The 27,132-nt window shown below is 39.1% G+C and overlaps 1 protein-coding gene across 13 annotated transcripts in view; it reads right to left on the bottom strand.

Moving 5' to 3' along the window:
• The window catches only part of MICAL3 (microtubule associated monooxygenase, calponin and LIM domain containing 3), a 283,173-nt gene that overhangs the window by 177,436 nt on the left and 78,605 nt on the right, over positions 1–27,132 (bottom strand). For 11 of the 13 annotated variants that reach the window (XM_043966737.1, XM_043966729.1, XM_043966734.1 and 8 more), the window contains exon 2: positions 19,981–20,077. The exons of the other annotated variants lie outside the window; for them this stretch is intronic. The gene's annotated coding sequence lies outside the window, so the exon portion shown is untranslated. The remainder of the gene's footprint in view (positions 1–19,980; positions 20,078–27,132) is intronic. 13 annotated transcript variants of the gene reach the window in all.

Consider the following 27,132-nt stretch of genomic DNA (forward strand, 5'->3'; position numbering starts at 1 on the left):
GGAAAGAAGTAGTGTAGGATGTCTGATGAAAAAGAGAAGGGAAGATCTCCAAATCCAAGAAAAAAAAAGAAAGAAAGAACCGTGGAGTATAGATGCTGATTGAACCATATTATTTCTTTTGTTTTGGGTGCTGTTGGTTGTTTTTTTTCTTCTTTCTATTTTGAGGTTTTGCATCACTGCTCTGATTCTTTCTCTTGTAACAAGATTAATGCAGAAATAGGATTAATGTTATTATGTGTATATATATGTGTGTGTGTGTATATATATATATATCTATATGTATATGTATAGAGATATATAGATATAACCTATATCAGATTACCTGCTGTCTAGGGAGGGGGGAGGGAGGGGTGGGAGGAGAAAAATCTGAAATTGTAAAGCATGTATAAACAAAAGTTGAGAACTATCTTTACATGTAATGGAAAAAATAAAATACCTCATACATTAAAAAAAAAGTTATATACACTGAAAAACAAAAAAAAGAAAAAGAAAAAGAGAAGGAAAATGATTGTCTGTACAGTAGTGAGGACCCAGCTGAAATTAGGTAATACAAATATGTAGGACACATTAGCAAACACAACCAAAAAAAGGCTGTGTACAAGCACACTAATGCATTGTTGATGAGCTGAGAATTTGGCCCAACTGTTTTAGAAAGGCAATCTGGAACTACACCCCACAAATCATTAAACTGCATATCCTTTGACCCTGCAATAGCAGGAAGCTACTTTTTACACCAAAGAGATCAAGAGAGGAAAAGGGTCCATACATACAAAATTGTTTGTAGGTAACACTTTGTATGTAGCAAAGTAACTGGAAACAAGTTGGGTGTTCATCAGTTTTGTGGAATGGCTGACCAAATTATGGTTGGAATATTAACCATACAATAAGAAAGGTGAAAAATTTAGAAAAGCCTGCTAAAACTTGGTATGAACTGATGGAAGATGGAGTGAGGACAACCAGGAAAACAATCAATTCAATGACTACATTGAAGGTATTGTGTGTGTGTGTGTGAACCCCAAAAAACAACACTGGAAGATTTAACAACTCTGATAAATGCAATCACCAATCAAAACTCCAAAAAATATGATGTTGATGTGTGCCTTTTACCTCTAGGTAGAAAGGTGATAAGTCTAGAAATACAGATTGACATGGTCTGAACATAGATTTCTCAATATGTGATTTTTATTTTTTGCTTGAGCACTTTCTAGCTGTAACCATCTCTCTTTTTAAATACCCTGACCATTCCCAGAAACTCTCCTGAGGTGGTCCCAAATCTAGACAATTAAGTCATTTAGACTGTGAAACATTTAGGGACAAAAATACTCAGTCAGGGGCAGCTAGGTGGCGCAGTAGATAGAGCACCGGCCCTGATCGTCAGGAGGACCTGAGTTCAAATCCAGACTCAGACACTTAACACTTACTAGCTGTGTGACCTTAGGCAAGTCACTTAACCCCAACTTGCCTCACCAAAAACAAACAAAAAACAACCTCAGTTCAGAGGGGTCCACCCAGTAATCATTTAACATTAACTGATCTTAATGATAATATCCATCCCCATGAATCACAACTAGAATATATAGCACACACACATATTATACAATGTATAGGTTTTAAACTTTCTTTGTCAGTCTGGTGGAGCCTATGGATTACATCTTAGAAGAAGGTGAATTCCTATATCCATAGTTAAAATAAATGCTAAATTCTCAACTAGCAAATAGTGAAAATAAAGCTATAATTTATTCCCCATCCAGATTCATGGAGCCCTTGAAATCTATTTGGAGTCCATGGCTGCCAAGGTAAGAATCCCTGATCCTAGAGTATGATGAAGACTAAGGAGATTAAGCAAAATCCCAAAAAGGCATTCTTCATTAATGCTGTTCAAGTCGAATCCTGTTAAAACAAACATACCAGGGCAGCTAGGTGGCACAGTGGATAGAGCACTGGCCCTGGAATTCAGGAGGACCTGAGTTCAAATTCCACTCTCAGACACTTGACACTTACTAGCTGATGTGACCGTGGGAAAGTCACTAATCCCAATTGCCCTCACAAAAAAACCCAAACCAAACCAAACAAAACACATACCAGGAAAACAAGACCTGGGAAGATGTTTATAAGAATATTGCTTGAGAGAGGCTTACTTGGATGCAAAGGCAAAGAACAGGTATGAACACTCTCTCAGTGCTAGAAACAGCTGCTTCAAATAGCAATGAGCAGAGGTTCTACACAACATAGGGAAAGGGGAAGGAGGTAGGACTCTATCACTGCAGTTTGAACCAGCCCTATCAGCATGGAGGAAAGATCAGTCTAGTTTCATAAAAGTTTCCACTGGCAGAAAAAAAAAACGTACTTGCATCACTTATCTGTCTGCATTCTTCCTTGGAGCACCTTAGCTATCAGTCACCTCAGATCCAGAAATCACAAAAGTTTTTAAAATCACCTAATATAATATCTCAGAAATAGAGAGGCTATAACAAGACCAAAGCTTGTTTGTCAGAAACTATCCATCAAGAGTGGAGGCCATGGGGCAGATAGGTGGCACAGTGGATAGAGCACTGGTCCTAGAGTCAGGAGGACCTGAGTTCAAATCTGGCCTCAGACACTTAACACTTACTAGCTGTGTGACCCTGGGAAAGTCACTTAAACCCAACTGCCTCACCAAAAACAAACAAACAAAAAACAAGAACAAGAGTGGAGGCCACAAATCAAGAAAATACTGGGAGGCCTGTTTGTTCTTCCCTTCCCAAATATTAAAATTTCCATGTGATTCAGACACCCAGGAGGGCCCTTATTGGAGAAAATAAGCTCTGCATGAGTGATTTTTCTTCACCAAGGTCACACTAAACAGTGGTGTTAGAATAAAGACAGCTAAGTGAAGAATCCAGACAAACGATGCCCAATTGTTCATGGTTACCTGGCTACCAAAGTTCAATAAAAATTGATAAGATGCCCCCAAATTAAATCCCTGCCAGTCAAATGCCCCATCTCTTACTTCCTCTTCTGTGACCTCTGAAGACTTAAAGAGCAGGTTGCAGCTCTGAGGGTATTAACTATCTTGATGATGATTGTATAATAGCTCAGTGAAAGGCAACAGACCATAAAAATGCCCAGCATCTTAATTATCTCCTTTTCCAAGTGCAGAACCCATAACACTAGAAGGGAAATCACAGCATCTTATCTGCATCACAGAGGCAGTGGACAGCAGAGTAGTATGAAAAGAATTCAGGGTCTCTCCACTTTCTAGCATGTCCTTCAATCATATGCATTGTGCTCCAGAGGCAATGCTTCACAGCAGCCTGGTCAAAGACAATTTGCTCCTATGTCCAGTATCATCCTTTAAGCCTAAGACACTTATAATGGAAATTCTGAGCTGTTTCTGTACAAAAGACAACCTCACTCCTGTGTTCAGATCAGTGGTTCTCAGACTTTTTGGTCTCATGCGTTCCACAAAGTCAAAACTATTTTTCTAATATTGCTGAGATATTTTTATTTCTAATATGGTAAGCTATAACCTACATAAACAAAAGATTTCTGCAGATCCTCAAAGAGCTTTGCTTATGTAGGTTATACCTATCTATACTTATATTAAAAATGAAAATATCTTAGTATTATTAGAAAAATAGTTTTGACTTTGTGGACCCCTTGAACTGGTCTTGGGGTTCCCCAGGGGTTTCCAAACTACACTTTAAGAACCACTGTTCTGGGGGCAGCTAGATGGCACAGTGGTTAAAGCGCTGGCCCTAGATTCAGGAGTACCTGAGTTCAAATCCGGCCTCAGACACTTGACACTTACTAGCTGTGTGACCCTGGGCAAGTCACTTAACTGAGTTGCCCTGCAAACAAAAACAAAAACAAAACAAACAAACAAAAAGAACCACTGTTCTTTTTTCTTAATATCCACTACTCCAAGGGACTTTAAAGCCTGGCCCAGATTCTAATAGGGGAAAAGAGGGCTAGAGTTAAATGCTCACCCAGAAAATGCTTTTGTTTTGAATCTCTGAGTTGTTCATACATTATCTGTCCCTCACACAAAGAGGGCAGGGACTTTGCTATATAAAGCTATACTACAGCATCCCAGCCCAACCCCGTCTCCCCCCCCCCCCCCCGAAGAAAATGGAAGGTCAATGAAAGGTCTAATTTTAACCTCCTTTTTAACCTTGCACAAGAATCACCAAGCTATCATAAGCCCAGAGCTTTTCAAAGAGACAGCTCTTCTCCATTTATAACAGAAGGACCAAAGAATGCCAGAGGGCTATGGTATATCTCACTATTCACTCTCTCATGATGAGGGAATGCAGAGATTATGTGGAGAGGGCAAGAGAAGCAAGGGGAGATTGATTAGCTAGTTCTTAGAAAACCAGCCTCCTACCTAGTACAATGAAATGAGATTGTGTCAATTCATGAACCATGAAATGAGGAGAAGCCACCTTCTGTTCTAAGTCAAGTTCCTGTAAGCCATAATTTCTACTATTAAAATTATGAAGAAATGGGGAGGGTTTTTGGTTTGTTTTTTTTTAATTTAAGGGAACACACATTCAAGCTGGAATGTCTCTGGATTGTAGTTGTGTTTTCCAACTGTAGTTCCATCACAATGACTGTGTTCACCTCAATAGAGACTTTTCTTAAAAGCATCCCAGGGCGTTAGGATATTCCAGCTTGCAGTCATTTGAGTCCATGAGAAAGGAAATGCTTCTAAGAAGAACTGAGGAAAAGATGTCTATTTCCTGTGATGGTACAATGAAACTAACACAAGATAAGCAAAAGCCATAAGCCAGTCATCTTGACTTTGATTTCTAGGGAAAATCTTGAAAGGATCATTAAAGAGATGGTTGGAGAAAAGGAAAGTGACTTATTACAAAAAGCCAATATTATCCCACCAAGGCCAAGTCATGACAGATTAATCTTATTTCTTTCTTGGACAGTAAATATACAGGGTATACAATTAGTAAGTTGTGTATATCTTGTGTATATCATTTACCTTGATTTTTAGCAAAGCTTTCGATCAACTGTCTCAAACAATTATTATTGAGATAAAGATTAGAAAATAACACCATTAGATGGATTCACAACAGATTGGATGGAGGGACTCAAGAGTAGTTGTTAATCCTTCAGATTCAATATGGCAAAAGGACTCCAGTGGAATCCTAGGAATCTGTACTCAGCCCCATGCTGTTTAAGATTTTTATTAGTGACTTGGATAAAGGCATTTTTGGTGATATACTCATTATGTTTGTAGTTGACACAAAACTAAGGATGGCTAACACACTGACTCTTGACTGGCTAGAGCACTGGGCTGAATCTAGCAAAATAAAATTCAACAGCAATAAATGTAAAGTCTTGCACTTGGGTACAAAAAATCATCTCCACAAATATAAGATGGGAAAGCATAGTGACAGCAGTTACTCCGACAGAAAGGTTCTGGGGATTTAAGGGGACTGCAAACTCAATGAATCAGCAGCGTGATGGAGGAGCCAAAGAAATCTAATGCCACGTCTTGTCAATTATAGTTATACAACAGCTCTTGTATCATTCCTTTCTCCCCAACTCATATGGCAATTAATACACGCACTCATTACCTTTTATTTCCACTATTCTAATAGTCTAATAATGGTTTCTCTGTTTCCATTCTGTTACCTTTTAAATTCCTCTTCCTTTTTGTCTAAGAAGAAGTATCACCAGCTGCTTTGCTGCTGCACCCCAAGGACTCTGGGACCTTTCTACTTGACTTACAGCTGAGGGGGCAGCTAGGTGGCACAGTGGATAAAGTACCAGTCCAGGATTCAGGAGGACCTGAATTCAAATCCAGCCTCAGACACTTAACACTAGCTGTGTGACCCTGGGCAAGTCACTTAACCCTCATTGCCCTGTCCAAAAAAGAAAAAAAAAAAAGACTTACAGCTGAAACCTTCTATGTGTTGTCTTTCCCATTAGAACAGGTGCTCCTCCAGAGCAGGGACTGTCTTATTTTTCTATTTGTATCACTATAACTTAGCACAATGCTTTGCACATAGTAAACAGTTCATAGAAGGTGGCTAACATAGTGGTCAGATAGATGGCTCGATGGATAGAGAGCTGGGCCTGGAGTTAGGATAACCTTAGTTCAAATCTGGCCTCAGACACTTACTAGCTGTGTGACCCTGGGCAAGTCATTTAACCTTTGCATGCCTTAATCCACTGGAGAAGGAAATGGTAATCTATTCCAGCACATTTTTCCCAAAAAAGCAGCACAGTAGATAGAATGCTGGACCTAGAATGAGTATATCGAGTTCAAATCTGACCTCAGACCCTTACTAGCTGTGTGACACTGGGCAAGTCATTTAATATGTTTGCCCACCAGTAAAATAAGATAATAGTACCTACCTCCCAGAATTGTTGTGAGGATATAATGAGCTAATAACTGTAAAGTGCTTTTGCAAATCTTGAAGCTCTAAATAAATACTAGCTATGACTATTATTAATACTAATTGCTATATTAGTATTCATTAGTATTAGTATTAACTAGCATTATAATTTAATATTAATTAGTATTGGATAGTATTAGTTTAAAAAATGCATTATTCATTCCTTTTTTCCTTACAGCATCCAAAATAAGCTTGCTAAGGCACAAGTCTGACCACATCGCTCTGCTGCTCCATGACAATGGCTTCCTACCACCTCGCAGATAAAACACAGACTTCTCAGCTTGGCCTTTCAAGGCCCTTCAATCTGGCTCCGTCCTACTTTTCCAGACACCTTTGTAAACTCTATATTTCCACCAAAATAAGCTATAGCTGTTCCCCAAACTCAACATATTAAACATACCATCTCCCTCCTGTGGGCATTTGAAAAAAAAACATCTCTCCCCCACCCCCCACTGAACTAGCTCTCTCACTCTACCTTGCAGAATCTCCATTTTCCCTCAAGGCTAAGGTCAGGTGCTAAGTCCTTTAGGAAACCTTCCTTGTGCTGTCTTTCTCCTCCAATTACCTGGCATTTTCTTACCTATGGGCATGTACTCCCCGTCCTAGTAACATATGTATAAAGGACCATCATTTTTTTGTGTGTGTGAGGCAATTGGGGTTATGTGACTTGCCCAGGGTCACACAGCTAGTAAGTGTTAAGTGTTTGAGGCCGGATTTGAACTCAGGTCCTCCTGACTCCAGGGCCGGTGCTCTATCCACTGCGCCACCTAGCCGCCCCAAGGACCATCATTTTTGCCTTCACATTGCGTAATGGAAGAACCATGAACCTTAAATATAGTAGGCTTGCAGAAATGTTTGTAGAACGGTTCTCTGAGTGCTAATTAAGTTCAAATGCCTGCCTGAAATCCTGACTATCATCCTCCCTCCAAGAAGCTGGCCAGCCTCTGCTTTAATATCTTTAGTGACTGTGAACTCACTAGATAGTAAAGCAGCTGATTCCACTCTAATTGTTAGAAACTTCTTTCATCTACTGAATCTAAACACCTTCCCCCACAACTCTCCCTTCAACCTTTAACCATTAGGCCTAGTTCTGTCCCATGGAGCCCCACAGACTAATTGTTCCCTCATCCAACCCTGGCACACCCCAACTCACCCCTTAAATTACTAAAAAGGCAGGAAAGGGAAGGTGGAGGGGACGGGTACAGCATAGACAACTGAAATTACTATTTAAATCACAGCATTTAACTTACTCTCTCCTTACATCTTTTCCTCAAAACTGCTGACAAGCAGACAAACTAAGAGCTTTGAGCTTCACCACCTGTTCAGACAAATCTTCTAACGTGGCTTTAAAAGAGTGAGAGAGAGATGGCCAAGTAGCCAGAGAATCCAAGAGACCCAAATAATCCGCCTCTGAATCTATGAGAACTGGAACTATCTTTGCTATCCCTTCCCTCTTTAGACAAAGAAAGAAACTAGTTTCAATAAAAGCTTTAAAAATGTTAGGTGTCAGAGGCGTTGAGCACAGCTACATGCGATCTAGCACTTGTCTGCTGTACCCATTTGTCAAGTAAAAGAATTACTTTGTGTCCACAAGCTAATCAGAGTCAAGGACTCAGGACACATCACACGGAGGTTTTTCAGCTACTCCAGCAACAACACCAAAGAAGGACGCCTCAAGTTAAATGCCTACTATTACTGCTGCTACTAAGTGTAAGTCTATAAGCTCTCATGAGGAAGATATAACATATAATCACAGCCCTTAGAGAGTTTACAATCTAATTAGATTTAAGAGGCTGATGTCCAGGGATGAAAAGTAAATTTGTGTCCATAAACTACTGATGCCACACATAGATGGGGATGACAGCATCACAGAATTTCCCTGTACAAACGAAGCAACAAAACAGGGGCACTTACACTAAGTTACACTAACATCTAACTGTGACTCGAGAACAGCACATCCCTGACAGCCCTTCTCCCATCCATGTCGACTGCTCCTTTTCTTCTTCTTTTTTCTTCATTTTAAAGTTAAATACAAAATGAGAAAAGAAAAAAAAGAACATTTCTATGTATGCAGCAGAAGATAGGAGATGATTCAATATAAAATAAAATATAAATGATTCCTTCTTTCAAAACCCTGATTTCACTGGTTCATACTCCTTGTTGCCTATTATCCCTTCCAAAATTGTATTCCTGTCACCTATTTGAAAAAACAACAACAAAACCTCAAACACTTTATGCTTTCAGATCATACAATCCTCTTCTGATCTTCATTGTAGCCACACACCAACCTCCAAGACACTCTGATATTTTCCTTACTTATTTCAGTGATAAACCTGAACGAAGCCACCTTCTTTTTATTCAGGGTGGTGGCAACCTTGAACCCTTTCTGGAAAGGGTTCAAGAGTCACAAGACTTGGGTTCCCATAGTCCCAGCTCTGACACTTCTTAGCTGTGACACCCCTGGGAAAGCCCCTAAAGAAGACTGGAGGACATGGTTTTGAGAGCTACTCTTGGCAAGAAGAGCTACTTCTACCCCTCAGGAGAAAGTCAGGAAGGTTTAGAGAGACTCTGAGGTGTAAGACAAGGACAACATATGGGCTCAATTTTCTCTAACACAGAAGAGTTAAGACAAGGGCACAGTGAGTAGGGGTTGATTTTAGGAGCTTACAGAGACGAAAGGAACAGCTTGCCATGGGCAGTGTTACTGGGAGTCTATTTTTGGTTTCCCAAATATGCCCTCTCCCTCCTCCCCTACCTATCCTCTATTGCAAAGCTTCTTAAACTGTGAGTCGTAACCCCATACAGGGTCGTGAAAAATTTGGAAATAATAAAAGGTTGTGTATATTTATTTTATATACCTATATACCCAAGGGGCGGCTAGGTGGCACAGTGGATAAAGCACAGGCCCTGGATTCAGGAGGACCTGAGCTCAAATCCGGCCTCAGACACTTGACACTTACTAGCTGTGTGACCCTGGGCAAGTCACTTAACCCTTAATGCCCTGCCCCACCCCCAAAGGGCAAAAAAAACCCCACAAAAAACAAACAATATACCTATATACCCGGACTTGTGTAAAAATTTCTCTGGCAAAAAGGGGTAGAGAGCAGAAGAAGTTTAAGAAGCCCTGATCTATTGTAACAATGATTTTAAAAGGGAGGGGAAAAAATTAAGCAAAACTGACCATGTCTGGTGGCATATTTCACACCAGAAGTAAAACAACAACAGTTCCCAAATTCCTTTGTTAGGTTTCCTAAATCTATTTATCTACACATTCAGTCATATACATTTAATTAAATATCTTTGATGTGCAAGACACATTATGCTTGGCATTTTCCTGACATCATTCAACACTATGGAATATATTATACCAGTCTTTTTGCAACATGACAGATTAAAATTTTGATAGCCAAAGGTATAGTTTATTTAAGTCCAGAAACAGCCCATTCATGAGGTACATTTTTAGGAGTTTGTTTCAAAGCCTGAATTCAATGAAGTTTTGAAAATATCAAAGAACCTTATAACTCTTTAGTTAACAAAATCTGTAAGACAGGTGGGAAGCCTAACAGACAAGACTAGGCTTTTAACCAGAGACTGAGAAGCTGACTACTTACATAGATCTCACGAGTTATATATTTGATGGGATATACACTTCCTGAAACTGTCTTAGTCCCTAGGTTCTGGTTTTCTTTCCTGAAAGGAGCATTTCATTCAATATAGGCAAGTCATTTGCAAAAATGGCTTAGGACATATAATTGGACATATGAACTGGATAAGGCAGTGAAGAGCCAAATTCAGGAAGTTAGCACATAATGCTTGAATTCTACTAATTCTCTTATTCCTATACTCAAGAATTTCTGTTGTTCTAGGACAGAAAATCCCAGAAACACCAACCTTTATTATTTCCCAACCAGGTTACTAATAAACCATTTCACTCTCTCTCACTTCCTTTTCAACATGCTGATTAAAGTTTGTCATGGAAAAGGAGTCCATAAAAAGAATTTGTCTTTAAAAGTTATATCCTGGGGCAGCTAGGTGGCGCAGTGGATAGAGCACCGGCCCTGGATTCAGGAGGACCTGAGTTCAAATCCAATCTCAGACTCTTGACACTTACTAGCTGTGTGACCCTGGGCAAATCACTTAACCCCAACTGTCTCACGAAAAAAAAAAAAGTTACATCCCAAGAAGATTCTAGAGAAAATTCCTGCTCATTTTTGTCATCCAGAAAGACTTTTCTCTTATGCTTACTTAAGCTACTATCCTTGGGGAAACAGTTTTCTATTTTCTATTTTCCTTTAGTTCCTTCCCGGACAATGATACATGCAGTTGAAACTACACATAATATTCTAACTCAAAAGACTAAACTGTGGTGAGCCACAGACTTTCCATCCCCTTCTAATTCCCTAAGCATTCATCCAGTTCAGAAACTATCTTTGGATGAACTCGTGCTTATCTTTACCTATCTTCTCATTCAGTATCCAAATAGAATTTTATCCTTTTAAAAGTACTTTCATTTATGTTAATTTACTTCTCACAAGGGACACTATGAAATAGTTAATAAAGGTATACCAATTCGGCAGACAATACACATAAAAGTTGAGGACACCACACAAGTTTGTGAGAGCACCACACCTAAATCCTAGTCCATTGTTTTTCTGCTTTACCCTATTGACTGTCTACTATGCCCTAACAACATAAGGTAGAAGAGAAGAAACCAGTTTTTCCCCCAGAAATCAGCAGCTGTTTGAAAAAAAGCAAAAAAAAACAACAAAAAAATTTAACTGGATAATGTCCAAACCTAGTTCTTTCATATTTGTCCTGGTCTCCTACTTTTCTGTAAAAAAAGTCACCTAACTACTCTAGGCCTATTTCCTTATTTGTAAAAATGAGGGTTAGAGTAGATGACCTCTAAGGGTTCTTTGGGCTAAAAATACTGGGCACCCAAAGTTTCAAAAAGTGAAGTTGTCGATGAACCCTTTAGAAAGAAATATAAGTGGAGGCAGCTAGATGGCACAGTGGATAAAGCACCAGCCCTGGATTCAGGAGGACCTGAGTTCAAATTTGGCCTCAGACACTTGACTTGTACTAGCTGTGTGACCCTGGGCAAGTTAACACCCTCACTGCCCCACAAAAAAATAGATAAATGAATGGATTAATGACTAAATAAGTAATTGTTTAAAAGAAAGAAAGAAATATAAGTGGGAACACTTAGTTTTGACCAACAAAATGCTCATTGCTATTATACAATCACTTACCTGGCAAAAACCAAGATGGAGGAATACATTAGTACTTTTCCAAATTACAGGTTGTGATTTAATATAAGTACTATATAGCCCTAGTTCTGTGCCCAGAATCTGGATAGCTACCTATATCTGGCAAGTTCACAGATTTAAGGTTCTCCACTAAAATCCTTCTCTGGTGGCTTGCTTGTGTGGCAGTAACCCTGAATTTTCAAAGGCAATGCATAAGCTCTAGCAGGTGCTCCATCAAGTTGGAAAGGTTCAGCATGGACTTGTCTAAGGACCTGTTTGGCTAAGTTCAGAGAGGCTCACCACTAAACTGACTGCAGGGCGAGTGTTTTAGCTTAATTCCTCTCAAAGATCATTTAAATTATGGAAGGTTTGGATTCCACATGGCAAAAAAAAAACAAAACAACAACAACAAAACAAAACATATTGAAGAAATCAAATGTGCGAAAAATTGAAAAAACAATGAATTTTGTTCAAAAAGAAAGTAAAACTATTTAAATCACTTTTTAAAAATAGTACAAAATATCGCCAGCTAATTTTACTGGGTAAATAAAATATTCAGATATCAATAGTATAGCCCTTTACAAATTCATCAAGGATGATGGGGAAGGGGAAGTCAGTCACTGATCTAGCTTTATTATACTACAAAGATTGGCAGGGACAAGATATGAATGCTACTGATCTTGTGAATACCTACCAAAAAAATCTACCTTTCCTTCCTGTCCCAGTGCTGTTCCCCACAGTAGGGGTAATTGTTTGCAGCATTATAGCACAAAATAATTTTTGGCAGATGGGTATATTGAATGCTGATTCAAAATACAATTTAAAAAGGGGGAAAAAAGTTTGCGTGTTAAAATGCCCCTTGATCTAGAATGATATTTTCATGACTAATTTTACCAGACAGGATGGGATAGAAAGTTTGTCATAGGAATAAGACCACACCTGAATCTCTGAAGATAAGTATTATTTTCTTCTCTAGGGCTCTTTGTTCCTACTGAAATCTCAATGGCATTCAATATTTTCTTTGTGTGTGTCTGTGTGTGTTGTGTGGCAATTGAGGTTAAGTGACTTGCCCAGGGTCACACAGCTAGTAAGTGTCAATCGTCTGAGGCTGGATTTGAGCTCAGGTACTCCTGATTCCAGGGCCGGCGCATTCAATATTTTCAATGAAAACTATTGGGGCAGCAAGGAATAGAGAATATATCACACAACTCCAAAGACATTAAAAAAAGAAAAGAAAAAGAAAAGGCCTCTATACATAAAACTATTATAGCAGGTCTTTTTGAAATATCAAAGAACTAGAAATTGAGGAGGAACATATCAGTTGGGGAATGTTTGAACAAATTATAAATAATGAGCATTATTATGCCATAAGAAATTAGGAAAAGGCCAGTTTTGGAAAAGAATTTATGAACTGATGCAGAGTAAAATGAGAAGAACCTAGAGAATTGATAGTATAAGAACACTGTGTAAAGATAACTTTGTAAAATATAACCCTAAACAATACTGTGTCCAACAATTAATTATTCCAAAGGATTGATGATTTAGGCATGCAGAATAAGACATTTTTGGACACAGCCAATTCAGGAATTTATTTTGTTTGGCTATACATATTTGTTATAAGGGTCTTTTCCCCCATTGGGAAGAGGGAAGGTAAATAAAATAAAAGCTAATTTAAAAAAAAAACACAAAACACTTTAAATCTCTCTCTCTCTCTCTCTCTCTCTCACACACACACACACACACACACACACACCCCATTCAGAACTATTAAAAAAAAAAAAAGACTAAACTGTGCATATGCTTTGTCCCAGTGAAATAGCACTACTAGACCTATTCTCCAAAGAATTTGAGTAAAGAGAGAAAGGAATCTTATATAGAAAAATATTTATAGCAATTTTTCAGTTGTTATAGCAAAGAATTGGAAATTAAAGGGCAGGGGGATGCCTATCAAATGGGGAATCCTGAACAAATTATATGTAATGAAAATTATTATGCCATAGGAAATGACAAAATGGACACTTTCAGAGAAACCTGAGAAGACTTGCATAAACTGATGCAGAGTCAAGTGAGCAAAACCAGAAGAATTTATAGAATAATAATATTATAAAGAAAAACAACTCTGAAAGACTTAAGAACTCTAAATGACCAAACATGATTCCAAGTGAGCAATGAGGAAACCTGCTGTCCTGCTGAAAGAGAGGTGATGGACTCAAGATGCAGAATGAGGCATGTTTTCAGAAATAGACAACATGGGAATTTGTTTTGCCTGACTATATATGTTTAGTTACAAAGGATCTGTTTTTCTTTCTTCCTCCTCTGGCCTGGCCCCATCCATTTGGGGTTAAGATGGCAGGATGAAAAGGCCTGGGGAGAGAGAGAGAAGGAAAAGAAAAGAGATGAAAAGAAGGCAACTACAGTATTGTGGGTTTGTGCTTTTAATGCACAGAGGAAAACAGAAAGAACTAAACCAGAAAGAATCACAGATAAGCAGGAGACCTTTAAAGTTATATATTGAATACACTTTAAAAAAAAAAGAGCTGCATGTAATAGAGATTTACAGTTTTATATACATTCCTCTTTTTTGTCCTACTGAATATGGAAAAAAATTCATTTTATTTGGTGTTAAGTTCAGAATTGAAGAAAAAAGAAAACACTGCACTCCTGTGTTTTCCCAAATTTATAAGGACCTATCAGATACCTCTAAGGCTGATCAGGCTGAAATGTTAGAAACTGGTGAGAAAGGTTTGGCCTAAGAGAATGACTGTCCCTTGTGAACAACGTGGGACAGAGGATCACTGTACATAATAAATGTTTCCTGGATTTATAAATGGGGGGAAAAAAAGAATAGAAAAAAGAAAAGCCCTCACAGTGCATACTACTTGGCCAAAGGCAGGTAAAGGTACCCCTTTTAGAAATGTCCTTGGAAACATCCATCAAAAGAAAGGTGCCATCAGAAGCATCCATCTTGATAATCTGAATTCTTCTGCTAAATCTTAAAAAGAAGGAACAAAAATTTGTGTCTTCCTGGTGTTATAGGCCCAAAGACCCTTGATACTCGACAAAACCTGCCTTATTTGGTGTCAGTCAAGCTCCTTTTCAAGAAAGTCACTGGAACAATTCCCCTAATTTAGACAAAATAAGGCTGATAGCAAAGTGTCAGGAAATAATATTTTAAGGATTGATATCCTCCAGTCACAGAATGAGTGCCACATATGGCCTTTCTTATAACAAGAGAATTTGATTGTGAAGACAGGGCTTCTTGGGCCCTTTCCTAATTCTCCCAGATGCTAAACTACCGGTCTCTCTGAAATCACACGTGTACATGTATGCCCAGACAGAATGTCCCTTGAAGATCAGGATTGTGTCCTTTTTGCCTTGTCCTTCCAGTGCCTAGCACAGTGGGTGGCACATAGTAGATACAATAAATATTGGTGGATAAATTGCTATCCTGTAGACAATCTGATCCTATGTCAAAAACCCCCAGAGTCCAAGTGAAGAGAAAAATAATCTGAAGCATACTTAAACAAGATGAACAATTCCCTGGAATACTCAAATTGCTTTCTTGAAAGTATAAAATAGGGCAGCTAGGTGGTGCAGTAGATAGAGCACCGGCCCTGGATTCAGGAGGACCTGAGTTAAAATCCGGCCTCAGACACTTAACACTTACTAGCTGTGTGACCCTGGGCAAGTCACTTAACCCCAATTGCCACCCACACACACCCACACACACACGTATTAGGAAAGTATAAAATAACCACTTACCCCAGATCACTAGAAAAATAAGCCACACACTTTCTGTATTCCTTTCATCATAGACGAAGACCAGCAAGTATGGCAAAGCAGGAGAAAGCAGTAAAGCCTAGCTATCTTCCACAACTACTCAAACAAAGCCCGAAAAAGAACCCTAGACTGAGTAGCGATAGGGAAATCCAAGGAGTGAGTCATTCTTCCAGTCTAGGTCAGCAGAAGGAATCAGAGGTCTGTGGGCACTGGGACAGTCTAGCCAGGAAGGTGCCAGCTCAGGTCTTGAAAGAGCCCTACGGACGTGGACCAGAGCAAAAGGGGGTCAAAGTTCCAGCAGGGGTGGCTTGAAGTTTTGCTGGGAGCAGAAATAGGAACCAAAAGGCAGCCCTGCTGCTTTAGTCCCATCACTGGGTCAGTATGGACTGAGGCGGGGCATGTATGTACTGCATGTAGGGGCGGTATGGAAGGGTTGTGTGCCTGAACTGGGTGAGGAACAGGAGCAAGAGGCAGCTGTGCAGCTACGACCTTGGAAGCAGGGACTCTGATTCAGATCCCAGGCCTGCCGTTAAGTAACAAGTCAGAAAGAGCAAAGACCAAAAGGGGAACCTGCAGTTGAGTTATTCTAAAGCAACAGAGCTTTCCAAATAGCTGAAAGGGGAGCAAAAAAGGCTAGTGGAGTAGGTAACAGCAGGAGCAAGCAGTTGTGTGGTCCTGACCCAAACTAGGGTCTGGGGTCAGGAGCTTGAAAAGCTTAGAACAAGAAGTAAAGCAACAATCAGACTTCATCCTGGATCAGACCAGGCCTGAGCCACCCTTGAGATCTCTAAAGAACCCAGCATCCAATGCCCAGAGGAACTGAGAGAATACAAATCAACACCTTAGACATTCCCTCCAGGAGTTTGCAGAGCCTGTCCCTAACAAAAGTGTCAAACCAGGAAGTAAGGCAATGTGTAAACTAACCAAGACTGGATAAAGGGACACAAATCCAGAGAAAGAGAACAACTACAAATCATCCATGAGAAAAGCCTCAAATTAAAATACTGGTCACAGGACTAACTAGAATTCCTGGAGGAAATGAAGCAAGAGCTTAAAAAGAAAAAAAGAAAAGCTAAACGATTTCACAAAGTTAACTGGAAAATAAATGAGATTTGGAGGAAAGACTTGGAGAATTAATAGTTTAGCACAAGAAGTACAAAACCTTACCCGAGGATCAGACTCTTTTAATTATTAATGACTCTATGAGACAACAAGAAATATTAAAACAAAATCAAGAGATGAGGCAAGACAAAATAAGAAGAGAAGAGAAAATAGTATCTTGTTTTGAAAAATAAAAGATCTGGTTCCAGTTAAAAAGAGAGATGTTGATCAGTGGAATGAATTAGGTAAACCACTAGTAGTCTATAGGTGGGTCTAATCAAGGATTCATTACTGCTTATGGGTAGGCTCACACTCAAAGTATCTCCCCAAGAAGGAAAAAGCTACACATCCACCATCTCCACTTAAAATTACAGCAATCCTGGAGCAGAGGGACAAAGGCAGATGGGCTAGTAGACAGTGAAGAGAACAGGTGGGTGGAAGAACATGCATGGCCTGGCATGCTTCCCTATACTGTGGTTTTGCTCTGTTCTTGGAGAACTTTATAAAGCTGCAACCAATCATCCATGATATCAAAGTCTGATCCCAGACCAGCCAAGTAGCAAGTGGAGTTCACCCATTAAGCTATGGACAGAAAGGGGGGAGATGGTTATACGCAGGACTTCATAACCTGTCAGAATGACAGCTGCTGATGTGAAACAATCTGAAATCTGAAATGGAACATAGACTTTTATTACAGAAGAGAATTTTCACATCCTGCTTATGTGAACTAAATTGTCTAGGGTTTTGAGTTAAAAGAGAAGGAGGAAGAAATTAAATGAAAGGGAGTAGAAAACGGAAATGGCCTTGATAGGAAGATGTATAGAAGGAAAAGAAATTATATTTCAATCTGATTCTAGGATAAGCTGTCCAATCCAAAGTACAGGGTTTTGGGGAGAAACTAAAGGTAGCTTACAAAGGCGGCACAGATACACCTGGATATTTACCATATCAAATTCCAATACTGTCACACTACCCCTTTCTGATGTACATGCCAACCATCTGATCTATAAACCTATTCAGAATCTTTCTTTGAATCACCCCACCAGAAAGAAAAAAACTCAGGAAAATTGTCCCAACGAAAAGAGCTGAGTAATGCTCCAGAGACGTGACAAAGCGGTGTGCCTAATCTCAAAGCCCGTGTATGTTTTGTACGGGAAAATGTAAACCAGCTGCAATGTTCCGTCTCCTCTAGGGTGAAGTTACACCACAACCCATCTAAAGATAGTCCGGTGATTGTATGTTTTCAGGGAAGCACAGAATTAAGCTCTGGCTAAGCAAGCTCAATAGGGCCGTGGGGTGTGAGTGACTGAGGCTGTGGGGACAGCTTCAGAGTTTCCTTTCATATGACAAATCAAAGCCCTGGCTGCTCAAGACAGATAAATATAGCCCAGTTTCACCACAACAATTCCATGGACTGGGAACAAAGGTATGACAAGGCCTATGTTCCACCAACAATACCTCCTGCAAAACATGCCACAGCTCAGATGACTGAACTGGTTTGATTTATTGGGTAGAAACTTTTGGAGATAAGGCCCACGCTAACACAGACTTTTTAAGACACATTTAAGAGGAATAGGTAAATCATAAGGCTGTAAGCAACCTTTCCTGAAGTAATTGTTTTGCCCCTGTACCAGGCCAACCTAACGAAATCAAAAGACAAAAACCAGTTCATGCATGTGGAGGCCCCAGTTTTCATGGAAGAGAGTATCCAGTAACACTGTAAAAAGAATATCATCTGACAGCAACATTTGCTTCAGGAAGCCTCTAAACTCACTTGTACTAACATTCTTTAAGCAAAGCCTTCCCAGGTTAACTTATTTGTTTCAGGAGACTTAGATACAGGGAACTCCCCTGTTAGCTATTTTCTTCAATCTCTCCCTTTGTAGATAAAGTCCTTGACAAAGATGTCTACTGAGGGGGACTTGTGCCTTCTTTCACTCTCTTCTAAACTCTCTGCAGTCTGGTTTTCAATTCAGACTGCTCTCCCCAGTTAACAATGATCGATCTCTTAATCACCAAATCTAATGGCCTTTTCTCAGTTCTCATCCTTCTTGACCTCTGTGATTGATCTTGGACTCTATCATCACTTTCTTCTCCTGGATACTCTCTCTTCTCTAGGTTGTAACAATGATCTTTTGGGGGGCAGCTAGATAGCACAGTGGATAAAGCCCTGGATTCAGGAGGACCTGAGTTCAAACCCAGCCTCAGACACTTGACACGTTCTAGCTGTGTGACCCTGGGCAAGTCACTTAACCCCAACTGCCTCACCAAAAAACAAAACAATGATCTTTTTGTCCTGATTGTCCTACCCATCTGATCACTCCTTATCAATTTCCTTTTCTGGATCTTCATCCACATCACACCCACAAACTGTGGGGGTCCTCCAAGGCTGTGATCTGGGCCCTCTTCTTCTGCTCCTATACTATACTAGGGGTTCTTAACTTTTTTTTTTAATGTTATTTGTACACAGTATCAACAACATTGTATGTTGATCGACTGTGATAGACTTGATTCTTCTCAGCAATACAATGGTCCAAGATAGTTCCAAAGGACTCATGATGGAAAATATTCTCCAAATCCAGAAGAAAAAAAAAAAAAGAACTGTGGAATCTAGATGCAGATTGAACCATACTATTTCTATTGTTTTTTGTTGTTGCTGTTTTTCTTTTTTGAGGTTTTTCCTTTTTGCTCTGATTCTTCTTTCATAACATGACTAATGCTGAAATATGTTTCATGTGATTGTACATATATAACTTATATCAGATTACTTGCTGTCTTAGGGAAGGGGGAGGGAGGGAGAAAAATTTGCAACTAGAAATCTTATAAAAACAAATGTTGAAAACTATCTCTAAATGTAGCTGGAAAATAATAAAATATTTAAAAGCACCAGCCCTGGAGTTAGGAGAACCTGAGTTCAAATCCGGCCTCAGATACTTGACGCTTACTAGCCATGTGACCCTGGGCAAGTCACTTAACCCTCCTTGCCCCACCAAAAAACCCAACAACAACAAAAAATAAAACAAAACGTTATTATAGCTGTCTAGCAGAGCCTTTTAAAAGCTTTTAAAGCATATATAAATTTTTTCCCCTAAAGACTGAGTCTCCCTATTTCACTCAAACCAAAAGTACAGGAACTATTTTTGGGTATGACATTGCTACTGATTAACCTATGAGCTTTAACTGGCTTCATTTCCAACCTGGTGGCCTTGCATTCTCAGGGGCTCGGTATATTGATGCCAGCTTAGGACACCAGGTCAAGACAAGTAAGTCCTCTGAAGTTCAGAATTCCTAAGCTCAACATATTTATCAGTCTTAGCCTCCCTGGGAGCTGGGATCATAGACGTGTACCACCATGCCCAGTACTAATGCTTTTTAAATGCATAAGATTATAAAGGAAATAAATTATACCGAAATAGTTATCAAAATAATTTTTTAAAACCAGGTTTACATACCCCAGGATAAGAACCCCTGCTTTTATACTGTCTTGATTGGTGATCACATCAGCTCTGATGAGTTCAGTTATCATCTCCTAAGCTTTCCATTTTCTTCCTTGAATGAGTGAAAAAGCCTTTATTAAGAACTTGCCAAGTGCTTTGCTAACAAACTCTCTAAAAATTAGAATAGATCAAATTGAAGTTAATGATTTGAGAAGACCATAAGAATTGCTAAAAACCAAGTCAAAAGATTGAGAAAACAGAGGAAAATGTAAAGTATCTCATGTCAAAACCAAAACAAATTGGGGCAGCTAGGTGGCACAATGGATAGAGCACCAGCCCTGGATTCAGGAGGACCTGAGTTCAAATCCAGATTCAGACACTTACTAGTTGTGTGACCCTGGGCAAGTCACTTAACCCTCATTGATTGCCCTGCCCCCCCAAAACCAAAAACAAATTACTTGGAAAACAAAAGAAGGGACAATAACTTAAGAACCATAGATTACCTGAACTCTTTAATAACAACGATGATGACGATGACCAAAAAAAGAATCTGTATATCATATTTCAAGAAATCATTAAATAAAATTGCCTAAACATACTGGTACAAGAGGATAATATGAAAGGAGAAAGAATCCATTGATTATCTTCTGAAAGCCCCAAGAATGAAAACTTTCAGGAATGTTACTGCCAAAATCAAGAGCTTCTAGATAAAAGAAAAAATAACAAATATTGAGAAACCACAGTCAAGATCATACAAGATTTATCGGCTTCTACTTTTTAGAGGGGATATCATGGAATGAGATATTCCAAAATACAAAAGATAAAAGTCTGCAACCACAAACAACTTGCCAAGAAAAACTAAGTATAATCTTACATGGAAAATAAATGGATCATCAATGAAATTGAGAACTCTCAAACGTTCTTGATCAAAAAACAATTAAGAGCTGGAAAGGAACTGTGAAATATAAATGCAGGAGTTGAGAAAAATAAAATAGATACAAGTAAATAATTGGAAGGGACTTTATAGGGATGAACTGCTTATGTTCTAAATGGAGGAAGGGGAATAAAAGGATCCCTTTAGAGTCCTCACATCATCATAAAGGGGTCATAAAGGGAGTCAAGTGGGACAGAAGACCAAAAGTATTCAATCTCCATGATCAAAACTCAGAAAGTCCTTTATTATGTCATAACCTCCCAGCATTCCATCTCTCCCTATCCCTAAACCTATTCTTTGTCTGACTTGGGATGTCCTATCCTTCTATCCTTTGGTACCCTCTCAATCCACCATCCCCTCCTTCCTTTCCAGTTTCAACCTTATAGTTAAGCAGTTTATCTCTATATTGTCAAACCCCAACCCTCTGTCTTCTTGCCTCCTACTCATGTGCTGGTGATCAGAGCTGGTGGAAATCACTCAACCAAGCCAACTAGGTCCACTACAAATTTATTCTATAATCTCAAATGGGCCTTCACTACAGCAAGAAAATCCTTTTATCCTCAGTGATTCTCTATCCCACTTTCTACCAAGTCTTGTCCAAATCTTTGCTCTTCTTATGCCTCCCACACCATTCCCTTCAGTCCTGAGGCTATAAGGCTACCTACAGTGGCTCCCTATTGCCTCTGGGACAAAATACAAACTCTTCTGTTTGGCTTTTTTTTTTTTTTAGTGAGGCAATTGGGGTTAAGTGACTTGCCCAAGGTCACACAGCTAGTAAGTGTTAAGTGTCTGAGGCCGGATTTGAACTCAGGTCCTCCTGACTCTGGTGCTTTATCCACTGCGCCACCTAGCCGCCCCTCTGACTTTTAATGCCTTTTATAACTTGGTTAGGGGTGGGGTATGGAGAGCTAGGTGGTGCAGCAGATAGGGCACTGGACCTAGAGTCAGGAAGACTGTCTTTGTGAGTTCAGATTTGGCCTCAGACACTTAGTAGCTGTGTGACCCAGGACAAGACCCTGAACTGTTTAGCTCAGTTTCCTCATCTGTAAAATGAGCTGCAGAAGGAAACGACAAACCACTCCAGTACCTCTGCCAACAAAACCCCAAAGGGGTTATGCAGAGTTGGCCATGACAAACAGCTTGGTTCCAATGTATCTTTGCAGCCTTATTATTATACATTATTCTCCTTCCCAGAGTCCATGTTCTAGTCAAATTGCCTATCCTGTTGTTCCTTACCCATGACACTCTGTGCTTCTTTCAAATGGCTGCTCCCCATACCTAGAATGTTCCAAACTGTTTTCATCTCCACCTCACAGGATAACTTCCTTCAAGAGAATCTGAATATGGCTGAGTTAAAGGTGGTCTGTTCTACTTTCTATCTGCCTTTCCTGATGTATTCCATCTGCAATGCTTTTCTTTTACTAGCAGACTTGTATTTCTGTCTTCTCATAAAACCTAAGCTCCTTCAGGACAAAAACTACTTTAGCTTGTCTTTGTCTAGTGTAATGATTGGAATGATGCCACCTACTGGAGACTTACTATAGGAAAGCTCCACCATGAGGAAAATGCCTCCGAGGGCAAGGCCATGTGGCTTTTCCTTGGTGTCAGGAAATGACATTTGCTCATGGGTGCTGTCTATCAAGGCTACCAGCCAATCAACTTGAGGAGCCTCCTATTTTCTGGGAGGAGACAGGAAGGAGGAAAGAGGGCCTGCGCGGAGAGCTCTCTCTTTTTGGGTTCCTGACTTGATAGTGGTGGTGGTGGCAGAGGACTCCACAGGAAATTTGAGGAAAGATAGGAATGCCAGGCTGTTGGAATTCTGTTCTCAATCTTTTTCTTCCTATTTTTCAATAAACCCTTAAAAACCTAAACTCGTTTTATTAGTGATTTTAATCAGTTTCCCCCAAAACTGGGGGAACAGATTAGAATCCACATTTAGAATCTTAAATTACACACTAGTACAGTAGCTAATGAAGAGTAGGTACTTAATCACTATTTGTTGACTGATCTCAGAGAGGACCTTGCCCCAAACTTTACTCAGAAAAAAGGAAACCATCTACTATGAGTGCCATTTCCTCTCCTTTTCTGCATCTCAGAACACTTGATCACAGGACCAGATCTCAAACTACACTACAAAACAGTAATCTTCAAAATGATTTGGTACTGATTAAGATATAGAAAGACTGATGAATGGGACATCATCATCATCATATCAGCTAGCATTTATATACACCTACTATATTCCAGGTACTGTGCCTTTCCAAATATGAGGTAAAGAATATACAGAAATTTAAAAAAAAATAGTAAGGGCAGTTAGGTGGTGCAGTGGATAAAGCACCAGCCCTGGATTCAGAAGGACCTGAGTTCAAATCCAGCCCCAGACACTTGACACTAGCTGTGTGACCCTGGGCAAGTCACTTAACCCTCATTGCCCCACAAAAAACATAGTAGCTTAGTGTCTGATAAACCTAAAGATTCCAACTATTAGGATAAGAACTCATTCATTCAACAAAAAATGTTGGGAAAATCGGAAAGCAATCTGGTAGACACTAGGCTTAGACCCACAAACAATTCACACCATATAACACGATAAGCTATAAATAGGAATATGACTTAAGACATAAGGGGTGATATCATAAAACAAATTAGAGAAGCAAGGAAGAAATAACCTATCAAATCTGTGGATAGAAAAACAAAATTCATGACCAAACAAGGAATAGAGAAGCTCATAGAAGGTAAAATGAACAATTTTGATTATGTAAAATTGTAAGAGTTTTTGTGCAACCAAGAACCAATCAAGTAAAAATTAGAACAGAAGTAGGTAAATTAGGGGAGAAGTCCCCTCAAAACTTTGCAGCAAGTTTCTCTGATAAAGATCTCATTTCTAAGATCTGTAAAGAACAGATTCAAATTTGTAAGAATAAGAACCACTTCCGAATTGATAAATGGTCAAAGAATATCAACAGGTACAGAGGAAAAAACCCAAGCTATCAATAGCCAGGTAAAAATGCTCTAAATAACTAATAACTAGTGAAGTGCAAAATTAAAACAACTCTGAGGTTCCACCTCATACCCATCACATTGGCAAAGTTAACAAACAAAAAAAAAGAAAAACTACAATAGAAGGACTGGTCCAACCATTATAGAGAGCAATTTGGAACCATACCCCCTGAAAACACAACTAAGCCAACATCTATCTTAAAGAGATCAAAGAAAAAAAGAACATACATGTACAAAAATATTTGTAGCGGCTCTTCTGGGATGACAAAACACTGGAAGTTAAAAGAGTGTCCATCAATTGGGCACACTAGCTGAACAAATTACGGAATATGAATGGAATGGAATACTCCTTGACCATGAAGAAATCACGAAGGGGACAGTTTGAGAGAAACCTGGGAAATCTGTGTGAACTTATCCTTAAACTGAGCTCAAATTTTTTTTCCAATTTAACCCATTGTTTCTAGTTTAGCTTGGCCCCCGAAAGGGAAAATACATAGGTTTAATCTCTCATCCAAATGATAGCCCATTTTCTACTCTAGTATGGAGTTCCCATGGATTACAGGGTTCAATGTAGTACAGTTTACCTTAATTATGGCTGAACTCCCTACCTCACTTTGGAAACGGTGCACTCTCAAAGTCAACTCAGCTCTAGATACTAAGTCTCAACTTGCTAACCAAAAATCTAGGCAAGCCACAATTAAAAAATATATTTCAGAAAAGGAAGATGAAACCAACATTAGAAACCTCAATAACTACTTCCCAAACAAACAAATTCCCAGTATTCTTTTCCCTAGATCAATCCAAATGATGGGTTCCCTTTTATCCATGTTCCTGCCTTCAAACTAGCATATACAGCAACCTCACCACCACACACCCCCCCCCCTTCCCAGGTCAGCAGCTTGTTCTAATTCTAGTTAGCTCCAAGAATCAGGCCCTTGCAATCTTCCTTCACCCTGATTTTCTTCCATTCTCTATCTCTTCAGCTTGATAATATCTCATTACAGAGAGAATAGCTTCAGTGAGAGTTCAAGTGCTCAGCCTCCTGCAATGAGATCCAACCCTCAGGGGTCTGAGATCTTACAGAAAACTTAGTTCCTGAAGCAACTGGTCAGTGTTTGTGTTTGCTGCATGGTGCAATGCAGATTCCCCTTCAGACTTCTACTAAACTCAAACATAGCTTTTATGTCCCTTGCCCTACTTTTTCCCCTCTAGGCTACTGTCAATATTTCCAGTTCTTTCAAATGATCCTCCCATGGCATGACCTCAAAGCCAATTCTGGTTATCTTCCCTTCTAATACTTTCCAGCTTATCAATTTCCTTCCTAAAATGTGGCATCCAAAGCATACAACATACTATACATTATCTAACAAAGAATCAATCAAGAAGCACCTATTATAGACTGAGCCCTGTGCTCGGTATCCAACAAATACAAAATTGGGACAGCAAGCTGCTTAAAAGCAGGGATATTCTATTGTAACTTCCTCTCATTCATGATGCTGCTTCTCTGAAGGCAATCTAAGAGTACATTAGCTTTTTTGGTTGACAAAGCATAATACACACTTATGCCAAAGTTGTGGTCCACTAAGATCGCCTCAGTCGTTTTTAGATAAACTGCTATCTCACCACAGCTCCCTCATTTCACATATCCAATGTTAACCACGCTAATCTATTTGGTGTCATTTGTGAATTCGATAAGCATGCTGCCTTCTTATGCTATTTTTCCAAGTTGCTGATAAGAAATGTTAAATAGCATGAGGTTAAGCACAGGTCCCTGACTTCTACTAAAGAGCACTTTATACCATTAAAATGTGACTTTGTTGAGAGCAGGAACCATGTTTTTTGTCTCTGTATACCCAGCTCTTAGCACTGTGCCAGGCACATAGCAAGAATAATGCCTGTTGACAAATTTCAAGCTGACCCCAAATCAGGAATGACTACTCTTTGATTGCCGCCGCTCACTGAAGTCCCAAATCATCTAACTAATATTGTTTAGCCTGCAACTCTGCAAACTGTTCACAAGAACAGACTAAGACTTTCACAAATGCTTTGTGAATAACTAGGTAAACCATATCTAAAGCACTCCACCAGTCTTATTATTTTAAAAAAAAAAGGAAAAGGAAGTTAGTTGGCATGACAAAATCTTAGAGAATCTATAGACTTTCTGTGGTCACCACATTCTCTTTTACATGTTTTTTTTTTTTAATTTTTTAATTAATAAAGTATTTTATTTTTTTCCGTTATATGTAAAGATAGTTCTCAACTTTTGTTTATACAAGCTTTACAATTTCAGATTTTTCTCCCTCCCTCCCCCCTCCCCTAGACAGCAGGCAATCGGATATATATATATATATATGCATAATAACATTAAACATATTTCTGCATTAGTCATGCTATAAGAGAAAAAAATCAGAGCAATAATGAAAAACCTCAAAATAGAAAAAAACAACAGCATCAAAAACAAAAGAAATAGCATGGTTCATTCAGCATCTATACTCCGCAGTTCTTTTTTTTTTTTTCTTGGATTTGAAGATCCTCTTCCATCACAAGTTCCCTGGAACTCTTCTGTGCCATTGCATTGGTGAGAAGAATATAGTTCATCACAGTAGATCAACACTTAATGTTGATGATACTATGTACAATGTTCTTCTGGTTCTGCTCATCTCACTCATCATCAGCTCACGCAAGACCTCTTTTAGATGTTTGTTAACCGTCCCCTTAATAATACATTCTAAATTCAGCCACAGATACTCAGCTCACTGGCCTACTATGGTTTATGATACGCATCATTCTTTTTCCCCTCTCAGTACAGTGAGGCACCATTTGCTTTCTCTAATACTATGGCAACTGTCCTATTTTCTAAAATTTTTCAGAGATCACTGACTATCACTTAACAATCACATTGGCCAATTACTATAAGCATCCTAGGATATATTTCACCTGGAATCCCTAGCTTGAATCCATCTAGGGCAAAATAGGCAGAGATCTCTTACTTATCTTGCTAATTTGGGTTTCAACTCCTCAGTGATCATTTTTGTTCCCTACTTTCCAGTCTAGATCTCCTTGGCAGAGAAAAAAGAATTAAAATAAACATTGAACGGCTCTACTATCCACCATATTTCAATTGCTCTATGGCTAGATATTCTCCTTTAATTGATCCTCTTCTTTGATGTTGCTTTTTAAAAAACTGTTGTGCTTAGTTTTTCTTCTCAGTAGTTCTTCTGGGTCTGGTGAAT

This window comes from Dromiciops gliroides, chromosome 5, assembly GCF_019393635.1.
Source record: "Dromiciops gliroides isolate mDroGli1 chromosome 5, mDroGli1.pri, whole genome shotgun sequence".
Classification (NCBI taxonomy): domain Eukaryota; kingdom Metazoa; phylum Chordata; class Mammalia; order Microbiotheria; family Microbiotheriidae; genus Dromiciops; species Dromiciops gliroides.